Genomic DNA, 6,235 nt, shown 5'->3' on the forward strand with positions numbered 1-6,235 from the left:
GCCCCCCTGCACTCCGCTCCAAGTTAATGCCGCGGCTAAATCCTCTTGCCATCACTCACGATCACCATCGGGGCTTTTATCTCTCGGTCTGATCCGGGCTGCGTAACTTCCTCTGTGTGGCTTTAACACACCATCCCACCACGGAGCAACGGTCTTCTTAAAGGTGCAGGAAGGAAATACTGCGAGACTCGGGGGACGCGCCACGGCCCGGGGAGGGGCTCTGCGAGCAGGGGCGTCCCGGCGGGCCCGCGGCCAGGGTGGCCCCAGCGGGCGGCCGCGGGAGCGAGCCTGCTCTGGGGGGTCGCAGCCTAAACATCTCCTCCCGGCCCGGGGGCCAGCGGGTCCCGGCGCGCAGAGCGCATCCTCAGCCAGCTCGGGTCAGGCGCCGCGGGGCTGCGGCTTCCCTTTCCGAAACCCAGGGGCCTGACCGGGTGCCAGCGCCCGTGGGTGTGGGAGCTGCCCCATCGGCACCAGGGAGGGGGCCAAGTGAGTCAGTCCGCCCACCCCCCAACAGCCAAAGGCTCAAGGCTGCAGCTCGGTCTCCCTCTGTGAAGTGCTGCCACCCAGAAGGCCCCAAGCAGTGGGTAAAAGGGTGGGTGGGTGGATTGGGGGAGATGGGGAGGGAGCGATCTGAGCGCACAACCAGAGCCTGAATACCAGCTGACACATCGCCGCCTCCACCCTGATGGGCCCTGCTTTTGACGAAGCCAAGCCAGCTCCGGAGGGAGTGCGGAGTAGGGGGGCAGGAGAGGCCTCACTCCCTGGTAAGCCTGGGAGGAGCCCGTGCGAGGACTCCTGCAGAGCCCAGGGCAGAGGCCAGGGAGCTGGGCACACTGGGCAGCCCTGGGCTCTTAAACCCCCTGGAGGTTTCCTTCCAGGCCGCCTCCCAGGCCTGTGGGGAGAGCTTCCTCCATCTTCCAGGGGAGACCTGCGGTTTTCAGGTGCTCCTGGCTTCCTGGGGGTGGGTTCTCACTGCAGCGCTCAGGCAGCCAGCACTGTCATTTGGTGCATCAAGAACAAAGAGCCTGAGGACAGGGAGAGAGAGAGAGAGAGAGAGAGAGAGAGGAGAGGGAGAGGGAGACAGAGAGACTGGTCCAAGGTCCAAGGTCACAGAGGGTGTCAGGAATAAGAGCAAAAGATATGGCCCTGAGTGCCACACCCTCTGCCACCTCTTACCTCCACCTTAACCCTCCCCTGCTTTTGGCCCCCCCTAAGCTTGCAGAGGGGGCTGTATTGCTGGCCTCTGCAGGCAGTAGTGAAGGGCACAGTGGGGGCTCCCACGCAGGCAGGGTGAGTGATGACCTGGGTAGGCCCTCCGCCTGCTGTCGCCCCCAGGCAGGGCCATCAATTCCCGGCAAACGCCTTGCTCCTCCATCATCACCGAGACTGGATGCTGTCAGGACAGCCAACAGGACATGGCGGAGGGTGCTTCTGATGTGTGGTTCACCTGAACACAGTGGAGGGACCCAGGGCGTATTCCTGTTATTTCCCAGATGGGTTAAGTGACCCATGTGCAAAGCTACGTGCCACGGAAACAGTGTTTAAACTGCCTCTGCGGCCTTCCCCTCCCCAGCACTTCCCGCCTCGCCGGCGAGCTGATGCCGACCGGCATTTTCAGAGACCCATTCCCCAACCTGTCTTCTGGTCTCCCCATTTCCAGATCCTGGAAATTATGGAATCGTGGAAAGAGCACTGACCCGAGAGTCAGAATAATGGGCTTTTTGTGGCTCAGCCCCTACTAGCTATGTGGCCTGGGGCCATTACTTCCCTGCTCTTAGCCTCAGTTTCTCCATCTGCGTAATGAGGGGGGTTACCCCAGAAGGTAGTCCCTGCGCGGTGATCCCGAGTTGACAGCAGGCCATAGCAACCTCTGGGAGACAGCATCTCTGTCAAGTGACTAATAAAGTGTTTCTTTTCCAAGATGGGAAACAAATAGGATTCCAGCCATGTAGGGACCAGGTGGTCAAGGGATGTTCGTTTTTAAATTTCATTAAGGTATCTTATGACAAATGACCTTTCCCCAGCAATGAAAAGAAGCTGAGCACCAGGGGCAGGAAACTGTTAATGAGTCTCCCCCCCGCCCCCAGATAATTGCTGGCTCCCCTCTCACAGCAGAGCCGAATGGTCCTATTCACTGGTGGGATATTGGCTCCACTGCACAGTTTTAATTCCAGTTGTGTATGTGGAATCTATTATCAAAAAAGCAACTGCAGAATAATGCATGTAATTTTGTTCCATCTATATTTTCTAAACAAAGGGGATATATGCATATAAAGATACGTATGTACCTATACATATATGTACACGTATGTAAAATAAAGATACCACAGTATGAGCGGGGGAGATGGGGGGATGACATGCTTTATTACATATATATTCTTTCTGTGTTACTTGACTCCTTTACAGTGAGGGAATAGGCATGGATGGGATAGAAAAATAACAGGAAATTATAAAGTCACGCTCAAAAACGATCTACTAGCTTTGCAATGAGAGGTTACAGATGAGGTCCAGCCCCTTCAGGGATTTCTGAGAGAAGGCAAATCCTGATGCAGACGGACTAAAAGACAGACAGATGAAATGAGCTCACACCGCTGACCAAAGAGTCAAGTGTAGGCTTAAAAGGCACGAGCACCATGTTCTCACCGTTCACTTGATTCACTCCGTTCTCAGTTATGCCAGACCAAGATTTTGATTTGTCCCCTTGACCTTGAGCAGTTGAGATGTGCTGGAAGTAGGAGATGAGATCCTGGGAGCTACCCCAGGACCATCTAGGGGTTTGGGGGCATCCCTGGGCCCCTGACTTCTACGGCCAAGGCAGGGCCAGGAGGAGAGAGACCACGATCCAAGCCCAGGGCATTCCCCCAAGGTGACACCTCCAGGTAGTGGCAGAGGCTGCCAGAAGCACCCCGACTCCTCCCTGCCAGTTCTCTGCTCTAATCTCTAGACCATACTCGCATTAATTATTATTACTGTATTAATCATACATGTGATTAATTCAGTAATGGTGATTCATAATTGATTGCATTTTATATGGTGCCTTTCATCCACACATCTCCCAAGATGTGCACTGCCTACAACAAGAGACTCATAAAGCAAGACGTGTTCTTAGCTTGCCTGCATTTTTTTGGGTAAACTTGTCTTTGCAGAGGCAGGAGGTAAGGGTTTTGGGGCAGACTGGGCTCGCCAGCCCCAGCTCCATGCCCATCTCCCAGCTCAGGCAGTGCCTACCCAGCTGGGGACTCCTGCTTCGTTCTGCCTTGCCTCATGGTGGCCATGCCCTAGGAACCCTGCAGACCCCACTCCCTTGGCAGGTAAGTCTGCCTAGGATCCAGCTGCAAGGCAAGGCCAACTTGGGCTCTGCGGGGAGCTGGTGCCACACGTGGCACTGGGCAAGGGCTCTAGAGCTTGGCTCTTTGGGTGTGGGTCCTACCTCTCCTGTCAATTAGCTGCGTGACCTTGAGTAAGCTACTGCCCCTCTCTGCCTCAGTTTACCTGAATGAAAAATGGAAATAACAAAAGTCTCTCTCTTCCTAGGGTTATTATAAAATTTACATGCAATGATGCACATACAGCACTTCAAAGCTGGCACATAGTATGTGCTCAATAAATGTGAGTGGTAACTGTGGGTTTCGTAGGTCTGGTTCCAGCAGCAGCTGCTCTGTGACTAGGCTAATCTCTTCCCTTCTCTGGGCCTCAGTTTTCTCAGCTGTAAAATGGGTGGACCAGTCGACTTCGAGGGTACCTTTCAGATCTTAGATGAGCACGCGTTATAGTCATGGTTGGCATTCAGGGCTTCAGAATCAAGCAGCCCTGGGCTCACACGCCCGCTCACCATTTCCTAGTTGTGTGACCTTGGGCAAAGGACTCACCCAGACTCAGTTGCCTCCTCTGGAAAATGGGGATCATAACAGCCCCCAACGCCTGGGCTTGATGTAAGGGTTTAATGAGTGAATGCTTGAAACCTGTTTGGCTTCTAGAAAGTGCTTAACACAAGGTGGCTCTGGTATTCCACAGCAGGCCTGGTGCACAGCACTTACTGATATTCTCACATTTCTGCTGTGCCACCACCCTGGGAAAGATGCTTTTATCGGCCCCACTGTTCAGATGAGAACACTGTCCTGAGTGATTCAGTTAGGGATTGGGGCAGGGGCAGTATTTGAACACAGTCCTCATGGCCACGCTCACTGATGTACGGTCTGTGTCCTAAGCTTATCGTTCCAGGACTGTTTTCTTCCCGATGATCCTCGGAGAGAGCTGGCATTGCAGACTCCACTTGTCAGCAGAAGACCCAGGGACCCAGAGAGGTTCGGCACACAGCAAGTGAGTGCCTGGCTGATCAGAACAGGCTCCATCGAATGGGTGGGCGTGGCACTGGGATGCCTGCTTTTGCCTGTGGAATCTCCCCTGCCCCATCCTCTCAAGCCAGGCTGGGTGTCCTTTCCTCTCCACAACGGACTGTCCTGTTCCTGAGCCCCAGGAAGGTGGGCAGGGAGAGAGCTCAGCCCAGGAGGAAAAGCCCCGGCTCCTCCTGGCAAAGCTGCTCAGCTGCTTCAGGAGGGGTGGCTGCTGCAAAGAGAAAGGCCCCCCACCGAGTTTCCAGGGGGACCAGCAGACAGCCAGGGCTTCAGCCCAGTGGGTGCCCAGAGTGCAGTCTGCAGGCACTGTCTGCAGGCCCCAAGGGCAGAACGAACTGCTGCTCCTGAGTAGACTCGAGAGTCTCTGGGCTTCCTCAGCCTGGGAGATGGGGGTGCAAAGGAGCATCGGCTTCCCTCTCGCAGTGGGGCTGGTCACTACCCTGACCCTGCCAGCTTAGATCTCGGGGGACATCACCCTGCAGGGCACCTACTGTGTGCCAGCACCCAGGGATGCAAATGGCGACAAAACCACTGGGTCCTGCCTTTGGAGTGTGGCAATTCTAATAGATTATCCATGTCGCAAGTGTCAAGCTGCCTGTGCAGCCCACAGAGGTTTACTAAGCACCTACTATGTGTTAGACACTGTCAGGCGGACACAGTCAGGGAGGCGGTGGAGTCTGGGGAAGTGTGAGCATTTATGTGTACATATGTTTGTGTGTGTGTATCTGCGCACACATGTACATGAGCCCGTGTGTAGGCCCAGTGTAAGTGTGCCAGCCTGGCCATGTTGCCAAAAAACACTGGACAAACTAAAATAACTGCAGAGGTGGGCTTCCCTGGTGGCGCAGTGGTTGAGAGTCTGCCTGCCGATGCAGGGGATACGGGTTCGTGCCCCGGTCCGGGAAGATACCACATGTCACGGAGCGGCTGGGCCCGTGAGCCATGGCCGCTGAGCCTGCGCGTTTGGAGCCTGCGCTCCACAATGGGATGGGAGAGGCCACAACAGTGAGAGGCCCGCGTACCGTAAAAAAAAAAAAAAAACTGCAGAGGCAAATCCTAGTTATCAGGATAGGAGACAAGGAAAGCTCAAACCATGAGCACCAAGAAAAATAAGACCCAGCCTCGTGGGGACCCAGACCTCGACTCCTTCCTGCCTGAGTCTCAGTTTCCTCATCCCTCAAGCGGGGATAATGATAGCACCTACTTTCCTGGGCTTTGGGGAGGATTCACGGAGAAACGCACGTGAAAATCCTCCCACACTGGCAGTAGTAAGTGCCTGATCAGTGTTGGATCTGGGTGATCTGGTTGTCTCCTTTGGGGGAGACCCTCCTTCCAGCGATGAGGGGGGTCCAGAGCCCTTTGGGAGCCTGTGGCCCAGCAGAGGACACCGCTCTGTGTCAAAAGAAAATGGGGTTCGTCAAGTCTGGGAAATACATGGGGAGACAAGCCCCATCTCTCCTCCCATGGATCTCTTCTCACGAATCCGCCCTTGGGAGGTTGCTTGTCCACCCCCATCCCACCCAGCTCTCAGCACCGGGGTGGGAGGCCGGAGATGCGGGGAGTTGAGGAAGGAGCCGCACCCACCCCTGTGGGATCTGAATCCTGCCCACCCCCAGGTGTGTGGGCAGCGAAGGGGGCTGGGGCGTGGGGGGAAGGTGCGCCCCAGCGGGGGTCGGGGGGAGGGACACACTGCCAGCCGTGAGGGAGCAGCCCTCCCACCTCCTGCAGACCCCTCCCACCCCAGCTCCTCACCTAGAGGAAAACATTTTTCTTTCTTACCAGGCAGGTGATCTGGGCGCAGCAGATGCAGCCTTCCTCTCAGACGTGTGCTGATCGCAAAAACAGTTCACCCAGTTGTAGAAATACCTGTCCTCTCCCTC

This window comes from Lipotes vexillifer, unplaced genomic scaffold, assembly GCF_000442215.2.
Source record: "Lipotes vexillifer unplaced genomic scaffold, Lipotes_vexillifer_v1.1 scaffold149, whole genome shotgun sequence".
Classification (NCBI taxonomy): Eukaryota; Metazoa; Chordata; class Mammalia; order Artiodactyla; family Lipotidae; genus Lipotes; species Lipotes vexillifer.